The following is a 20,491-nucleotide window of genomic DNA, read 5'->3' on the forward strand; positions in this document are numbered from 1 at the left end:
AATGGAGTTAACTTAGATACCTTCCCAGTAACATCAGAAATGAACCAAAGATATCCATTATCATCACTATTATTCAATATTTTGCTAGATATGTTAACTATAGCAATAATAAAAGAAAAAGAAATTTAAGAAATGATAATAGTCAATGAAGAAATAAAACTATCACTATTTGCAGAGGATATGGTGTCATTCTTGGAAATTTCTAGAGAATCAATTAAAAAACTAGTTGATACAATAAACAATTTAATCAAAATTGCAGATAGAAAATAAATATTATATATATATAATATAAAAATATGTCAATCATTAGCATTTATATGTATTATAATGTCCAGCAGGAAGAGATGGAAAGAGAAATTCCATTTAAAATAAATGTAGACAATATAAAATATTTAGAAGTGTGTCTGCCAAGATGAACCTTGGAACTATATAAACACAATTACAAAACATTTTCACACAAATAAAGACAGATCCAAACAATTAGAGAAATATTAATTGCTCATGGATAGGCTGAGCCAATATATATTTGCTTTTTCAGTGCCATACCAATTAAGCTACCAGATATTTATAGGGCTAGGAAAATTATAACAAAATTAATTTTGAAGAACAAAACATCAAGAATATCAAGGGAATTGATGAAAAGAAAATGTTAAAGTGCTCTAGCAATAATCAGGCTTCAAACTATATTATTAAGTGGTAATCATCAAACAATATGGTATTGTCTAAGAAATAGAGTGGAAAATTCAATGGAATAGATTAGCTTTACAATAGAGTCATTTATTACTGTGTGCTTCATAATCTAGTGGTTGATAAACCCAATGACCCTAGCCTTTGAGACAGGAGTTCACTAAGATTTCTAAGGACAGTTATGGTCTTTGCTTTTTGCACTTGTATTCCCAAAATTAAACGCAATGCTTACTACATACAGATAATAAATGCTCCTCTCATTCATTCAATCACAAAGTTATTCTGGTCCTCCATGATAACACCAATTTCTCCCATTTTTGAAATTTAGGACATATTTCCTTCTCTAATCCAGTTCAATTTTTCATACTTTCAACAAAAATTGACAGGAGTTCAAAAATGGCATTCACTATTTGAACTTATCTCTCTATTATCCACTTTTGTCTTACCCATTCCAGTCCAAGTGTTTTGTCCTTTGCAAAAGAGAGAGAGAGAGAGAATGAGAGAGAGAGAGAGAGAGAGAGAGAGAGAGAGAGAGAGAGAGAGAGAGAGAGAGAGAGAGAGAGAGAGAGAGAGAAGAGAGAGAGAGAGAGAGAGAGAGAGAGAGAGAGAGAGAGAGAGAGAGAGAGAGAGAGAAAGGAAGAAATCAGTATAAGAACTGGGCATTCTGCCTTCTCTCCACAGCCCACCTGAACAGAAGTTGAATCAGTCCTTCTTTTCCCATCTGTAGCTACAACATGATTTGACTTTATAGATTAGGTCTATATTTCATAACAGTCAGTGCTCATGCCAGTACAATAACTTTCTCTTCCTAAAGACTCTTTTATTTGCAAAAAAAAAATAACAAAAATTACATACTGGAACTATTTCTATACAATTATTTAAAAGTAATCTTTCATTTAAACCATCAAAGATGTAGTAAAGTCTATTAATAGTTTCAGACCTGCTAGGTTTTTCTATGATATATCCAATAATTCAATAATCATCCAAAGACTATTAACATTTTAAAAATGACAAGCTCCAGTTTACTCCAGTTCTCAGGGTCACTTTAGAAGCTAAACCTTAGATCAAAAAGCTCTTTGACTTATATAATAACTGGATCAGGAATTCTCAGCAAGTTCTTATTTCAGTAATAGTACAAGAAAGTATAAAATTGAACTGATTCACCAAAGATTTAAGATCACAAAGGAAAAAGAGTGTAGACAGCATAGGAATGAAGTATTGGAAATCACAAGGAGAAAGTAGAATGGAGTTAAGGGATAATAAAGCAAAGAAAAAGATAAAATGATACAAAATTATTATTATATAATGGAATCTCAGAGCTCATGAACATGAAATGAAATGCTTATGTGTGATGGCAAAATCAAGGATATGTACGTACCTGTGAGAGAGAGTGGTGAAGTAGGTCTTGGGAAATAGAAAAATGGAGGGTGTTAGAGGAGTATCAATATGTATATTGAATTTACCTTAATATAGGGCAAGATTTGGGATAGAGACTGTGAACAGGCAATGGAATCATTGACAAGAGAAGCCATATTTGCTGAGAGTCAGTAAATATCAGCATTCAAAAACTTAATTGTGTGTTAAGTTTGAATGGAATTAATTTCAAAGGAAAAAAGGTTACAGAGTTATGTTGGAAGACAGAGAAATTAGATATAGGAAGACACAGAAAGCTATGATTATTCTCAACCAGAACTAGAGCATTAGAGGTGTGAATGAAAGTCTAACTAATACTATAAAGGGTGGCCAGGGATATTGGGTCATAGGGAGATAGCAAGATCTGAGAGCCAGAGATGAAAGGAATAGGAAGGGAACAGAATTATGATGAAAAAAATATGTCAACCTGGATTAGGCATGTAAGAAAACATAGTAGAAGGTACGGATGGATCTAAACATCTGAAGTTTATAGGTGAGAAAGATGAGAAATGGGAACAAGCCATTAGAAGGGGGTGTGGTGAGGAATAAAGTTTGTGAAATGATAGCTAGAATTTTAAAATCCTATTGTAATAAAGTGATAATATACTAACAATTGATGAATGAACCTAGAAAGAGTAACAGTAGTTAGAGAGAAATCCATTGAGGGAATCAGAAGATTGGACTTTTTGAGGCATTCCTTTGAGGTCTAACCTCAATATAGATGAAGATGTTAAGTCCTTTAGCCAAGAAAGTTCATCTCAGAGAAGAAAGGAGAAGGCAAATAATTGGCTCTGGGGAGTTTGCGGGTGCAAGGGGTCTTTAAGGCACTGGAGAAAGCCATAGGGCAAAGACAGAGTTGGTAGTTTTGTACCCTGAATTTGGGATTGATACAGAGCATCTTGGGAAGTCACAGGAGCAAAGAACTTTGTACCCTCATTCTGGTGGTTAAATAAATGAAATATTCAAGCAAATAAAACAGAACAAACTGATTTTCGTTGGTCTTATTCAGACTTGTTATGGACTTAGTGGAGGGGATTCTGGTGCAATATATAATAATGAAGATTTGACAAGAAGTAAGATTTCACTTGAAGATTCAGAAGTCTTTTGCCACATACAAAATGAACACAGAACATAGTAGTAGCTATTGTAAAATAAAAATACTTCCAAGCTTTATTTACACAGTTTGTTTTATTGATACTAAAATAAAAGCCAAGGGCCTAATGCATGAATTAAATTTATTTATATTCAGTCTTACCCTTCCATTGATGCAACCTATTCTTTAAAATGGTCATGAAAATGTAAAGTTCATAGCAACTGGTACAACAAAATGGCACAGGCAAGAAGCTCTGAGTTCAAATCTGGTATTACATAGTTAACAGTTATGTTATTCTGAGCTCTATCTGCTTTTTAAAAATCTATACCCTGGCAGTAATAAAAGCACCTAATTCCCAGGTTAATGTTAGCAACATTCCCACCCTGGAGAAACTTTTTCTTAGAGTTTCCTCTCTCCTGACTGGTGAGCACATGCTCAAACCACTAATTTCATGAAGATCTCCTACCAAACATCACATCACTCTCCAGATATCCTCCTCTTTGACAGCTGTCTCTCTTCCAAATAGCTACTTTATCCACCCCCTGCTTTTAAGCTTCCCATTGTGTGTTTTCTCCTATTGGAAGTTTCTTGAGGTAAGAGACTGTATTTATTGTTTATGTTTGTTTTCCTTTGCTTAGGACAATGCCTGTTTCATAATAGTTCTTAATAAATGCCTTCCTTATCTATGTATCTACCTACTTACCTATCTATCCATCAATCAGTCTGACTTTCTATCTCTTTCCATTTATTCATCCAACCATCTATCTACCTATTCTTCCCGTATGAATACTTTCCATCTGCATGAATCACAATTCTATACCTTACTAGATAACCTTCTTTGAAGTAGGGCTACCGACTAGACTTGTCTATTGATTTAATTATCTATCTATGTCCCTACATACCTATCTATTCATCTATTGATCTTTTTCTTTTTATCTAGTCATCCATCTAGCCATCTAGCCATCTATCTGTAATGTCTATCTGTCTATAACCTTTCACTTACAAGAATCTCTACACTTAAGACAGCCTTTTTTGAACTAGGGATAGGAATTAGACTTGTGATTTGATCAATTTGTGAAACTCCCAGGTGAGAACACTCTTTTCCAATTCTGGTATATCTTCTCTGTCACTAATAGTCCTAGAGAGTTTCCTAAGATCTTAATCAAGTGACTAAGAGACTTGCCCAGGGTCATAAAGCTAATCTCAGAAGCAAGACATGGAGTCAGGTCTTCCTCTCTGAATTGCTATGACCAAAATAAATCATCACATTTCCAAGCTAGGTGAGTTCTTAGATGACAAATAGTCTCTTTCCAGACCCATTTAGAAAGAAATCTTCTAACTTGGTAAGATCTGCCAAAGTACAAGCTCCGAAGGTCATAGCTTTTGACAACCCAAGTCCTCTTTTAAATTATAAGATATTTAATGTAGGACTTTACTAAGAAAAAATTATTCTTAAAGAATATTATCCATATCCATTATGCTTTTTTCACTCTATGTATCCTAATCTAATTTGCCTACCGAAAATATGCCCTTTCTGCAAAGACAGACTCAGTTTTAAGGGAAGGAGAACAAGATATAAGCCTGGATAATACTTATTTTGTCTTTCTTCAACTATGTTTCAATGTTCACTCTTTTCTGGTCAAGGAAGAATCCATATTCTTCCTATAATGTTATCATTTTTATATAATTGTCTCTGAATTGCCAATTAATTATAGTCATGGAGGGTTGAAAAACTACACATCCATTTAATTCAGAATTACAGAATCCAGAATGAAAATCTATTTAGTTCAATCTATCCTGACAGGAAATCATTGTCCTTGAAGATCTTCACTGAAGGGAAATATGCTTCCTCCTAAAAAGCTAATTCCTTTTTCATATAGTTCTGGTTCTTAGAAAGTTTTCCCTTTTAATTCTTTGGCATATTCTTGCTTCATCTTTATTTGACTAAAAACTCAGATTTTTATAAAGTATCCATGTAGTCATTCAAAGACCATAGTTGATTGAGAAAGAATATAGTGACAATAGTCAAAAATCTAGAAGGTAACTCAAAGATGGTAACCTATTTGGTTTATAACTGAGAATTATAACTGAGAACTCATTCTAAAAAAATAATGATAATCATCAAAATGTATATAGCATTTAAAATTTGTAAGCATTTTATATATTTTTCCTCATTACAACTTCACAGTAACTCAATGAGACATATTCTATCATTATCTCCATTTTACAGATGAGGAAACTGAGGCTAAAAGAAGCTAATTTACTTACCCAGACTCATACAACCAATAAAGGTCTGAGAAAGTTTTCCTGACTCCAAATCTAGAATTTTATCCCCTAGTAGTTAGTTATCAAAGTATGATTGCTGTTCAAACATTTTTCACTCATGTACACTTTTTTGTGACTTCATTCGGAGTTGTCTAAGTAAAGATACTAAAGTGGTTTGCTATTTCCTTCTGCAGCTCAGTTTACAGATGAGGAAACTGAGGCAAACAGGCTTAAGTGACTTGCCCAGGTTCACACAACTAGTAAATGTCTGAGGCCACATTTGAACTCATGGAGATGAGTCTACTTAAATCCAAGCCTGGTACTCTGTCCACTGACTCACCTAGCTGCCCTCAAAAAACTTACAATTGATAGAGTTTTAACTTTGATTCTTTCTTTCTTCTGGTAATAAGCACTAGAAATTCTAAGAGGAAAATAGAAAAAAGAAAATTAGTTGAATAAAAATCTAGATGAGGGAGTTTTAACTTGGAGTCCATCTTTTTTTATTATATTATTTTAAGAACTATTTGAAAATAATTTCCTTTGTAATGATATATATATATATTTTACTTAATACTCAAATACTGATAATTTTTAATATTTTCAAACATTATTTGGAGTTCAAAAACTTTAGCAGATTGAAAATGATATCCATGACACAAAAAAAATAGTTAAGAACCCTTGGTCTAGATCAGAGATGGGGAAACTTTTTCCTGTAAAAGGATATTTGGATATTTATAACATTGTTCACAGGTAGAACTCAAGCAGGGGATTGGGCTTATGTCCCAAAGAAATACTGAGGAGGGGAAAGGGATTTGTATGTGCCAAAATGTTTGTGGCAGCTCTTTTCATAGTGGCCAGAAACTGGAAGATGAATGGATGTCCATCAATTGGAGAATGGTTGGGTAAATTATGGTATATGAAGTTTATGGAATATTATTGTTCTGTAAGAAATGACCAGCAGGAGGAATACAGAGAGGCTTGGAGAGACTTACATCAACTGATGCTGAGTGAAATGAATAGAACCAGAAGATCACTGTACACTTCAATGTTGTATGAAGATGTATTCTGATGGAAGTGGATATCTTCAACATAAAGAAGATCCAACTCACTTCCAGTTGATCAATGATGGACAGAAACAACTACACCCAGAGAAGGAACACTGGGAAGTGAATGTAAATTTAGCACTACTATCTATCTACCCAGGTTACTTATACCTTCGGAATCTAATACTTAATGTGCAACAAGAAAATTGGATTTACACACATATATTGTATCTAGGTTATACTGTAACACATGTAAAATGTATGGGATTGCCGGTCAACAATGGAAGGGAGTAGAGGGAGGGAGGGGATAATTTGGAAAAATGAATACAAGGGATAATGTTATAAAAAAAATTACTCATGCATATATACTGTCAAAAATTTATAAATAAAATAAAAAAAAAAGAACTCAAGCAGGGGGAGGTTGTTTTCAACTATGTATAATTTTAATTTCTGCATTGAAAAACTACCTATTTGTAATCTTTGACCATTTATCAATTAAGAATGACTTGTAATCTTACAAATTTGACTCAGTTATGAGTGTAATTTAGATAACCCTTGTGGATACACACATAGGCTATACATATTCCTTAAACCTATATTTATGACAAATATATTTTATATGCACTTATCTCACCTCCTTACAGGAGAATTAGAATTGTAAATGCCTAAGAGTATAAGAATGGAAGCTCCTTATGAGTAGCTTTCAGCTCATCTTCACCTACAGATAATTATGTAAATAATTTTTCCAGCCTTATAGAGCCTACAGGCCAGAAGTTGCGCACCTCTGATTTAGATAATCAATGTGTGATAGTCAAAAAATTCCTTAATGACATTATAAAATAATCCACTTTTCAAAATACCTACTTAACAAATATTTGGGTCCATTTTTCTCCAGAATTCTTAAACATAATTTGCTAACTGTAGGAAACAGGGTACAAATTCAATTTTACCTTTTTGTCCTCCTCCTATGGACTGATTCTTAGAAAGGTAATTCCCAGAAGTTAAAGCATTGTAATTTTTCAGTTCCCTTCTTCTGAGCCACTGAGCTGTTGTTAATGTTAACACATGAATGCAATTTTTCCAGTTGCTATTGTGTCAAATGCAGAGCAGACAGATATAGAACCTGTAAGAATTCACAATCTTCAAAAAAGCATTAACTTCCTAGACTTGTAAATTTTAGAATTGCAAACAGACTGGCTGGTGGCCTCTCTGGAAAGCTTGTCTTTGCTGGTTCATAATAGCTTCCCAAAAGTAAAATCAACACAAAAGTGGCCATTCATTGAGTCACCTTTGGCAGACTATGATTTTAGTTCAAAGTCTGAGTCACTATGATGGTGTGTTTTTCTACCAGCTCTTAGCTATTTTTAGCTGCAACTTTATTTTTGTCGCCTTTGTTTCAGTCACATCAATGGGAGGAAGTCGTCTGGCGCAGCCTGTGGTATATTTCTAGTGATGTGTTTTGAGAAAAGAAGCACAAATGTAAATTCACACCTATAATTTTAGTGCTTGGAAAGGACCCCAGACCTTGGTAAACTCTGCTGAGAGAGCCTCCAATGACAGTCCCTCCTCCACACAGGAACCATATTTCTCAGCTCTGGGGAAGAGGAAGTTCTACTTGGCCTGTGTAAACACTTCACCCTGATGGAGGCCAACAATTAGATCATAAGGACTGGGAAGAGTGATTCCAAATCCAAAAGCTGAAAAAAGGACTATTATAATCAACTCTTAATAACATTATAGCCATATTTTGTTTTAAACAAAGTGGTTTTCAAGTTTACCATTGCCTCCTTGCATCGTATAACAGTTTACATTTTATAAATGCTACTATTGATTTTCCCAGTGGAGTCATACAATAAATCTACATATACAAAACTGAAATCATTATTTTTGGCTAAAGCCCTCCTCTATTCCTAACTTTGTCATTTCTTTTCATAATCAACAAGTATTTGTTAAGCACCAATTATGTGCCAGATACTGTGTTTATTGACAGACACACAGAGTAGAAATGAAACAATCCCTACTCATAAGGAGCTTACAATGCTAATTCTCCTCTAAGAAGGTGAGTTAACAAACACATATAAAATATATCCATCCTAAATATAGATTTAAGGAATATTTGTAACATGTATATATCACATGGCTTATCTAAATTACACTATAACTGAGTCAAATTTGTAAGAATATAAATCATTCTCTAATTGATAAATGGTTAAAGATTATGAACAGGTAGTTTTTCAATGCAGAAATCAAAATTATATATAGTCATATGAAAAAATAATGCAGATCATTGTTTTTAAAAAATGCCAATTGAAACATTTCTGAGATGCTACTTCACACTTATTGGCTAATATGACAGGAAAAATGATAAATATTGGAGGAGATGTAGGAAAACAAAGATACTAATGCATTGATGTGAATTGATTCAACCATTCTGAAAATAAATTTGGAACTATGCCCAGGGGTTATAAAACTGCATGTCTTTTGATCCAGCAATATCTCTATGAGATCTATGTTCCAAAGAGATCAAAAAACAAAAATAAACTGGAAAAGAAATGATTTGTACAAAAAATATTTATAACAGCTCTTTTTATAGTAGCTAAGGATTGGATATTGAGAGGATGCCCATTAATTGAGGAATGACTGAATAAGTTATGTTATCTGGAGGTAATAGAATATTATTGTAACATAAAAAATAGCAAGCAGGATGATTTCAGAAAAAAAATAGAAAGAACTGATGCAGAGTAAAATAAACAGAACCAGGAAAACATTGTTCATAGTAATAGCAATACTGTACAATAAACAACTGTGAAAAATGTAGGTATTCTGATTAATACAGTGACCTACGAAAATCCCAACTCATGATCTCATGAAGAAAAATGCTACCAAGCTCTTAAGAACTGAAAGTATCTAAATACAGAACAAAGCATACTATTTTTCACTTTCTTTTTGGAGCGGAGGTAGGAATGGAATATCCACAAAATGACTAATATGGAATTGTTTTATATGATTTTACATATAACCTATATCAGTTTGCTTATTATCTTTGGAAGGGGGAAGAGAAAGGAGAGAAGGATAAAATTTAAAGCTCAATATTTAACAATGAATGTTTAAAATTATTTTTATGTGTAACTGTGAAAAATAATAAAATACTTTTTAAAAAATAAATGAGATTCAGTGATGGGACATGGATAAATATCTCTGGAATCTTGCCTATCTCTCTCCAAGGGAGACTTTTGAATCCTGCTTGAAGCAAGAGAAAGACCTTGAGGGATGCTTTCTTTGATCTCCTCAGATAAGGAATACTCATGTAGAGTTATATGAATACCTAAATAATACTGGTTTAATAGTAAGGTATTTTTAGATCTAAAAACAACAAAACTTATGGTTTCTCGATTCTGTCCCTTAAAGGTAAAGGGTAACAAAAATGTACACTCACAGGCTTGTCTGCTTCCCACCAAATATTAGTTACACAAAAGACCCAAATAGTGATTAATGAGTAAATTCATTACCCAAGCAGATAATAAACAGAAACTGGGGAAGTTATAGGGTACGATGTACCAGAAAATACACAAGTGAATATATTCTTTAGATGGGAATGAATTGAATTCTTACTAAAGCAAAAAGGAGGAGGCCTGATCTTAGCCAAGGAAAAATTTCTTGAAATATCTAGGCATTTAACTAAAAATTAGGGAAATTACTGATGAGCCATCTTACCTGTACACATCTTCAAGACATTAATTCTCTTCCTCCTTTCTGAAGTTCCAGAGTCTCTATTTTCTCTCTCTTCTTCCTTCCTCTCTCTTTCTCTTTATTCCTCTCCTCACTCTCTTCCACTCTCACCCTCATATTTCTCCTCTACAAAAGTCTTATATCAATTCTACCTTTTATAAAAGAACACAGTGTTAAGTTGCATTCTTTTCTCCAATTAGGAGAGTCTTATGCACCATACAATAATTTTGCAATCCAAGTATTAATACAAAAAACTTAAATAAAATGTATTTGGGAGATAGGCCTGGAGATTGAGAGAAATAGGAAAGAATTTTTGCAAAAAACAGTGTTTGACTTGCATCTTAGAAAAGAGAGGGACATGTGAGCCACAGGTAAGGAGGGAATACATTCCAAACATAAAGAATGGCTTGTGTAAAAATGCAGAGATTGAAACAGAATATCATGTGTGCAGAGCAGAGAGAAAACCAATTTGGATGGATTAGAGTGCCAAAAGAAGAGAAATATCCTTTGAGGATGAAAAGATAGATTGGAACCAGGTTGTTATAAAAGTTAAGCAGAAAAGATTATATTTTATTTTAGAGTCAATATAAAGCCATTGGAGGTGCTGAGTAGGAGAGTCAGATGATTGGATCTGTGTGCAAAGAAAATCAACTTTAGCAATAGTATATAAGATGAAAATGGGGAGAAATTTTAGCCAGGAAGACCAATTAGGTGATTGCTACAATAGGCTATGAGGCTATGAAGACCTGACTCAAGCTGGAAGCTTTGTGAGTGGAGAGAAGAGGTTGGATGAAAGAAATGTTGTAAAGATAGAAAGAGCAAGAATTAGCAACTGAGTATGTGTACATGTATGAGTATGTGTAATAAAAGTGGAGGAGCCATTGGTAATGCTGAAATTACAAACCTCTGACAATAAATAAATGGCAGTGGCTTTCACAAGAAAAGGGAAGTTTGAAAGAGTAGAAAGTTTAGAAGGAATGGCAATGAATACAGTTTTAGGCATATTGAATTTAAGATGCCACCAAGACATCAATTTGAACTATTCAATATATGATAAGTGATACAGAATTGAAGCTTATGGAAGAGACTAGAGCAGAATCATCTATATAGAGATGACAATTAAGCCTACGACTTCAAGCTCCCTATTTCTCTACCCCCTTTCTCATCCAATCTCTGTCACTTCCTCTTTTCTCAGTAACTCCTCAACCACTTGCAGTCCCGCTTCTTACCTCATCACTCAACTGAAACTTCTCTCTTCTTACCAATGTTCTCATATTTGGCAAGTCTACACCTTTGGGATGAAATTATCAAGGGAGAAAACATATAGAGGGAGAAAAAGAAAGAACAGAACTGAGAACTGTGGGAAACACCCACAATTAGGGAATATGATGAATATCAAGGAAGACTGAGAAAAATCAGTAGGGTGAATAGAACACAAGTTAGGAACAAGTAGTGTCACTAAACCCAAAAAGAGGATAGTACGGGGAAGCAGAGATTATTTAATAATACCAAATACTGCAGATAGCTCAAGAAAGTTAATAAATGAGAAAAGCAGACTTGGCAAATAAGAGACAATTGCTAACTTTGGAGGGAGAAATTTCAGTTGAGTGGTGAAGGAATTAAAAATTTGAGTAGTTACTAAAAGAAAGTGATGAAATTTGGCAGAGAAGAGGAATAGAGATATATAGGAATATAGCTTGAGGACATGATAGGGTATAGGGAAAGTGGTTTTGGGGGAAGAAGTTATTTTTAAGAATGGTAGAGGTGAATCTATTTGAAGATGATCAGAAAAGTGAAAAAAGTTGTAGATCTGAGAATAAAATTAAAGATGACCAAGGATGCTAAAGATACGAAGTAGGGAAGGAAGGAAAAGAAAGAAAGAAAAAGAGAGAAAGGGATTAAATGCATTGGGGGGGGAGGAAAGGATCTATAGACAAGAGAACTGTGAAAAGTTTGAGGAGGGAAGAAAAGGTTTGTAAAAAGCTCTCTGCAGAGTAAAAAGGTATTCAATTAATGAAAATTAAAAGAACTGTCTTATTGAAGTAGAGATCCATTGAGGTCAGATAATATGAAATTGTAACAAACCTTTTCAATACTATCATCTGTTTTCATCCAGCTACATTCAGTAGGTACAGAGTAAGATTAGAGAAGGTGTAGAAATAAATCAGATCTGAGGCTTGGTAAGAAAGAATTGACAACAGGATAAACAGAAAAAAAAAAAAAGATTCAATAGCAGAGTGGGGTGTAGAACTGAAATGGCTAATTATTGTGTTTAATTTAGAAAAGAAGCAACATTAAGATACAGCATGGGGAATGGCCTGAAAATATAATGAATGGTAAAGGTATAGCAGGGTTTTTAATAATATTTTTGTTAATTTCCTTAACTATTTCAATAAACATTTCTCAGCAAAGTAGAAAAGTTTTTAACAATCATTTTGAGTTCCAGATTCTCTCCCTTCTTCCAGTCCCACTTCTTTCCTGAAGAAGGCAAGCAATTTTCTATCAGTTATACATATAAAGTCATTCAAAACATATTTCCATATTAGTCCTATTGCAAAACAGAAAAAAATAATAAAAAGTTTTTAACTTTTCAATGTTTCAATCTACATTTGAATTCATCAGTTCTCTCTATAGAGGTGGATAGTCTTTTTCATCATGGAATGGTGGAATCTTAGATCATGATCTTAAACACAGTAGCTAAGAATTTTCACAGTTGAACATCCAATATTACTGTTATCTGAACAATGTTCTAGTTTTGCTCACTTAACTTTCAATCAGTTCATATAAGTCTTCTCAGATTTTTAAAAATCATTCTGCTTATCATTTCTCACAGCTCAATAGCATTCCATCACAATCATATACGACAATTTGTTCAGTCATACCTTAATTGATGAGCATCCCCTCAATTTCCAATTCTTTGCTCTTAAAAGAAGAGCTGCTATAAATATTTTTGTACATGTAGGTCCTTCCACCCACCATTTTAAAAAATATTTTTGGGGTAGAGTTAGTAGTGGTCTTGCTGCATCCAAAGATATGCAATTTTATAGCCCCTTGGCAAAGTTCCAAATTGTTCTCCAGAATGGTTGAGCTAGGTCACTCCACTAGCAGTGAATTAGTATCCCTATTTTTCCACATCCCTTCCACCATTTGTCATTTTCCATGTTAGAAAATATGATAGGTATGAGGTGGTATCTTAAAGCTGCTTTAATTTGTATTTCTCTAATCAGGAGTGAGTTAGAGGGTTTTTCTATAGCTTTTTATCTTTTCAGAAAATTTCCTGGATATATCCTTTGAGCATTTATCAACTGGGAATCCCACTACCCCTCTTCTAAATTTGACTCCCTATATATTTGAGAAACTTACTATAAATTTTCCCCCACTCTCCTGTTTTCATTCCAGTTTTTGATGCATTAATTTTACTTTGCAAAACTTTTTAAATTTTATGTAATCAATATTATTTGATCATCTCTATATTTATCTGATCCTTTTCCATATCTATATCACCTAAATCATTTATTCATTTTGACCTTGGATCTTTAGGTTTATCAAACTGTATTACTATGTTCATTTACCACTGGTGGTATTGAGTCATTTCAGTTGTGTCAGACTCTTCGTGATTTCATTTGAGGTTTTCTCAGCAAAGTACTAGAGAGGTTTGCCATTTTATCTCCAGCTCATTTTAAAGGTGAGGAACTGAGGCAAATAAGATGAATCTTCCTGACTTCAGTGCCAACACTCTGTGCACTATGGCACCACCTAGCTTTTCCTTTATTACTTTATACTGTGTACATAATCTATTCCACTACTCCAGCACGCTGCTCCTAGCCACTACCAGATTGTTTTAATGATTATCACTTTTAAATATATGTAGTTTGAAATCTGACTGCTAGACCACCTTCCTTAACATTATTTTTCATTGATTCCCTTGATATTATTGACTTTTTGTTCTTCCAGATGAATTTCTTATTTTTCTACCTCTATAAAATAATTATGTGATAGTTTGGTTGCTATTGTATTATAGTATGGTTGTGTTGGTCTACCCATATGCAAATAATATTTCTCCAATGGTTTCAATCTGTCATTGTGTGAAAAGTGTTTTGTAATTGATTTTGAAGTCCCTGACTTCTTCTTATAAAGTTAAGGTTCCCTACTAGTATAGTTTTACTATGTGTTTTTTCCTGAAATTAAATTTAAAATTTCCTTTAAGAATTTGGATGTTATGCCATTCAGTACACATATGTTTGGTATTGATATTATTTCATTGTCTATGATTCCTTTTAGCAAAAGGTAGTTTTCATACTTATCCTTTTAATAAGGTCTACTTTTGCTTTTGGCTTAATTGAGATCATGTTTGCTACTCCACCATTTTTCTTCACCTGAAGCATAATAGATCCTACTCCAGTGCCTTATTTTAATTCTGTGTGTGTGTGTGTATGTATTTGTGTGTGTGTGTCTATTTCAAGTCTCTATCTTGTCAAGAACATTTTATTAGATTCTGGTTTCTAATATATTCTTCTATCTACTTCCATTTTATGAGTATCTTATTCAAATTCATAATTATGATTATTAACTATACATTTTCTCCATCCTATTTTCTTCTTTGTCCTTTTCTCTCTTTTTTAAATCCTGTTTTCCCTCTAAAGATTGTTTTGTTCACTGCCTTCTTTGTTTTGTACCCCCCTTTTTCATCTCACTTCCTCCTTTTCCCCCCTCCTACTTCCCTGTTTGGTAAGATAGCTTTATAGTACTAATGGAGTACATTTTCCCTCTTTGATTTATAAGTTTCAAGCACTGTGCATGTACACACACACACACACACACACACACACACACACACACACACACCACTCCTTCCTCCACTATAAAAGCTCCTCCTTGTGCATCTCTTTTATGCCAAGATAATTTTCCCCATTCTTCCACTCCAATTCACTTTTTACCCAGGACATCTCTCTTTCTCAGCTATACATTTTTTAAAATATCATCCTAACCTAATCAATCCACTTCAGAACCTTTTATGTAGAAACCTTCTAGCTGCCCTAATAATGGTAAAGTTCTTAGAGATCCATGTATCATCTCCATAAATGAAAAATAAACAGAATAATCATCTTGACTCCCTTGTGATTTCTCTTTCATATTTATCTTTTTATACTTCTCTTGATTCTTGTTTTTGAACATGAAATTTTCTCTCCATTTCTGTTCTTTTTATCAAGAATGGCTGAAATTCTTTTATTTCATTGAATATCAATTTTTTTCTTCTGAAGTACTCAGATCTGATGATTTTAATCCCAGTTCTTTTCCATTCTGGAATACCATATTCCAAACCTTCTGTTCTTTTCATGAGGCATAACTCCTAAATCTTGGTGTTTGAATGGTTGCTTTACGGATACTTGAATTCTGAAATTGGACTATGATATTCTTAGTTTTCATTTTAGGCAGCAGGCAGTTAGTGAATTCTTTCCACTTCTATTCTGCTTTCTGTTTCTGGCATAATGGACCAGTTTCCCTTGATAATTTCTTGAAATATGATGTCTGGAGTCTTTCTTTGATCTTGATCTTTCAGACAATCTCTTAAATCCTAAATTGTCTCTCTTTAATCTGTTTTCCAACCACAGTTGTTTTTATCAGATATTTCACATTTTCTTTTATTTTCATTTTTTAACTTTTGTTTTATTGTTTCTTGATGTCTCATGGAGTCATTAACTTCCATTGGTCTAATTTTAATTTTCAAGGAAATATTTTTTCATTAAGCTTTTGTACCTCTTTTTTTCCATTAGGCCAAGTCTACTTTTTAAAGACTTATTTTCATCAATAAATTATTTTACATCTTTTTTTCCATTAGGACAATTCTACTTTTAAGGTGTTATTTATTTACTATTTTTTGTGCCTCTTGACAAATTTTAATTGTCTTTTCATAATTTTCTTTCTTTGCTTTAATTTCTTTACCCAATTTTCCCTCTACCACTCTTATTTGAGTTTGAAAATCATTGTTCAGTTCTCCCAGAATTTGTCTTCAATTCATATTTTTCTTTGATGTTTTTCTTTTAGCTGTTTTGACTTCATTTTTTTTCTGAGTTTGTGTCTTAAGCCTTCCTATTATTATAGTGGCTTTTAATGATGAACTTCTTTTTGCATATTTTTCATCTTATTTCTTGATTTGGAATTTTGTTAATGTTGGACTCTGTTCTTAGCACTGAGAGTAAAGAGAATCAATCTCAAGATTCAGAATTTTTCACACTACTATTTTCAGAGAGAGTGCTGGGGGGTTGAAAATTTATAGTGTTTCTAAGGTGGTATGTTCTGAAGAAAGGTATTCACTACTGTCCTGTTCTGTGATATGGTCCTTACCTAGCAAGTGCCCCTGTTCCCTTGGATGATACTATTTTTCTGAATCCCCGATACCCTGGAGCTAGAAGTGATATTGCCCCTCAGGGATTCCATTCCTTCTTGACCAAAAGTGTTACTCTCTGCCCTCCTTAAATTGTGATGCCAAATAATATCTATTCCTGTATACAGATCTAACACATGGGAACTCTGTAATCTCTTTCTGACCAGTTGCAAAGTTCCCTTTATGTCTCTCATTTCAAATCCCCTAGAGGTGTTGCTTCTGTCTCTCATGCCATATTTCTCTTTTTCTGACCTCCTAGGTTGTCACAAAATATAAGGATGTGTCAATCTGATCTTTTCTTGGTTCTGCCATTCCAGAATTCAATTTAAGGAGTTACTTTTAAATTGTTTAAAGAACAATCTGGGGAGAGTCCAGGTGAATGCTTTCTCTCTTCCATCTCCAGAAGTCAGGAAATTAGGTCTTAGTGAGGTCAGACTTTTTCCTCTCCAATCTACCTACCTTGATACCTAATAAGAAGCAATTTCTTGAAGTCTTTTAGTACCTAGAACACTATGTTCTGGAGACAAGGAATAAAATCTTAAAGTAAACTTTAGGTGTCAAGATGAAGAAAACTGGAAAACCTTAGTGCAATAGGAGTACATCTACAAAGTACAGTCTATTTCAGCCCTACTGAATAGGCAAGGCTTATTGCCTTGAGTTATTGTAACTTAAAGGTAAAGAAACTTTACTAGTTAGTAGGGGTACATATCAAAATCTTTACTTTCAAATGTGCAAGTTTCATAATCCATGTGGAATTCTGAAAATCATCATAAAATCATAGAATCTCAGAATTAGAACAAAACTCAAAGGCCATGTAGTATAAAGTGGAATCTCAAACAAGTGTGTTCTAAATAAGTGAACAACATATTTCTTCTCAGGATGTAATATTGCACTTTAGGATAGTGCTAAGATTTTTCCTTATAAGAAGCCTAATTGTGGCTCTATTCAACTTCTGCTTGAATATTTATAATTTTGACCTCTTAAACTAAACAAAACAAGAAACAAGTTAACTTCATCTTTCCTCTAATAGCACTCCAAATATCTGAAGATTACTATCATGCTCCTCATGAGGTTTCACTTCTCTAGACTAAGCATGCATAATTTCTGCAACAAGTCCTCAAGGCATTGTCTCTAGTCCTCCCACTATCCTGGCTTTGCTTCTTTGGATGAACAAGTTTGTCAATATCTTTCTTAAAATGTGTTAATCAAAACTGATTAGTTTTGGATATGATCTTCAAGTTGACTATGATCCATTTTGGATTTAACATTTCATTAATACATCCTAAGATCATGTTAACTTTTTTGACTGATTTATTATATCATTAATTGACTTCATATCCCAAGTTCTTCTTCATGTAAATTGCTATCTGTTCACACCTTTTTAATATTTTATTGAGCAGTTGATCTTTTAAACATAGTTGCAGGACTTCACAATTATCTAAGCCTAGATTCAATCAATAATGACTTGAGATCATTTTTGGATGACAAAATAATACATTAAATCCATAGTGGGATAAAGAATGTAAATATGATGATGAAAATAATGATGATGATTGTGATGGAGGTTGTGGTGGTGTTGGTGGATAATGATTATGATGGTGGTGATGATGCAATGTCAGAAGAACTGTCAAGCATGAAAATGTATATATATATATATATATATATACTGAAATAATGCAGATACATTATAATTTATTTAAAATATTGGGGAAAAACAAAGAAATGCAAAAATAAAAACTGAAAATATGACTTATCCACATAAAATAACAATTACTTTTTATTTTATATGAAAATGTATATTTACATTAAATTTTCATGTAGGATACACAATTATGTATGTTGATAAGTATGTTGTATTACTTTTGATTAGAATAGTAAACTTTCTACTTTTGTTTTGAACCTTTTTGTTTTGGTTTTCGTTTTTTTGTTAATCATGTCACATAGTTGTCTGATAACATGAGTTGCGGGAGGAATTATACAAAAGTCAGAAAGGAGACTGAACAGTTTTCCATTGCATCATGAGTCAGGTCATCATAGTATTTTCATTCTCCCTTCCCTTTTATATTTAATATTTTACAAAGTAAAATATTGATTTTAAATGAATTTCCAGATCATTAGAAGAATCCATATTCAAATATAAATACAAAATACATTGCCCATGTACAACACAATAAATTTTAAATTACATTTTACTGAGAAATATATTTTTTGTTTCCCACTGTTCTCAATTAGGATAGTATTCACCCTCCTCAATCTTGTCTTGTTCTTTAAGTGTTTAGAGTTCATAGGTTTTTAATCTCTTCCTATAAACTATAAATTCTTTAAAGGTATGATTATTTCTTATGTATCCCCAGCATAGTTCTAGGTACAAAGTAGGAGTCAAATAATATTTGTTGATGGTTTGATAATTTAAAGCTATCTATACTAACGAAGGTATATTTTTTCAGCTTCATAGTAATCAATGTTAGGACCCGCTCACATTTTTCCTGGTTAAGAAGAGACCCACTCAAACTTAGTGAAAATTCAAGGAAAGCATCCAAGACAAGAAGATCTTGACTTAATAATCTGAAATTTGATTGTAGCCCACATTCATCCATACATATGAAAAATATATTAGATCAGTGGTATGCATATTATAACCCTTTAAGAAGACTTTACAAATTGAAGATTAGCCATCAAGTTTATTTTTTAAAACTTTCATCTTTTATTGGCTTCTTCATTCTATCTTTCATGTTATCTCTTTTTCAAGGATAAACCAGAAGTTATTTAGTTTATTATATGATGGATAATCCAAATTTCACCACAACCAAACTATTTTTTCAGGAATAGCCAAAAATCTGAAAATAAATGGAAAAGTCTCTGAGCAATGAGTCACAAAATAATGTCATAAAACCTGTCCATTTTACTGCCAAAGAAATATTTGAAATCTGGTCAGGCCTCACTAAGGATATAATGATTTGGTATTGTCAATATTAAATATAACTAATAATGCATGTAAATGTTAGTAATAAAATAATAGGTAATAGAAGGCAATTTATATAATAATTTTGTCCCATTATACAGCTGATTAACAGTAGCCAAAGAGAAAGTCTGCTTGAAGAAAATATAATAATAATGATGAGAATTTCCACCTAACCAACAAGAACAGAGACAGAACTACCAAAATATAGCAACTTGAGATTGTTTAGTGTAGGTGCAGACAACTACAGTATTCAATAGATTACAAGATAGTTCAATAACTGGCATTAAAATGAATCAGTCATCATAGAAAATAAATCTAATTCCATATTTTCAGAGTTTTATGATAAGATAGGAAAGTATATGTTACATTTTATCAAGGTATCATTAAAACCAAATAGTTTTAGTTAATCCCCAAGATTCATTTAGATAGAATACCACCTTTCATAGAAATCTAGATAAACTGGCAGTACTATGAAAACATTGAAGATTGACATTTATCTAATATTTATTGTTTACAAAGTGATTTATATTTATCACATATTGTACACAATAAACATATTTTGGGGCAAGCAAAAGATGACATTCTATCAATTCATATTTGTCCTATTTCTCTTCTTCAGGAACATTTCCCAGGAAGATTGCACACCAGGAGCATTCCCACACTGAAGAACAGTTATTATTGTTAAAGATAAAGGAAAGCTAGATACTCCCATCTCAAAGAGACAAATGTAAATAATCTGGCAGGTATGTTCATGTTTGTGCTATTGAAGACTAAAAACTTTCAAATACTATGTAAGTTCCTCCAGTTAGATCTAATAAAAAGAAATGGTAGGCAACTTCATGCCAAAAAAAAATCTGAACTTTCTTTTATAAAATAAGTTGTGATCAAAATATATCCACATGACCCAATTTTTC

The sequence above is a fragment of the Sminthopsis crassicaudata genome, chromosome 3 (assembly GCF_048593235.1).
Source record: "Sminthopsis crassicaudata isolate SCR6 chromosome 3, ASM4859323v1, whole genome shotgun sequence".
Lineage (NCBI taxonomy): Eukaryota > Metazoa > Chordata > Mammalia > Dasyuromorphia > Dasyuridae > Sminthopsis > Sminthopsis crassicaudata.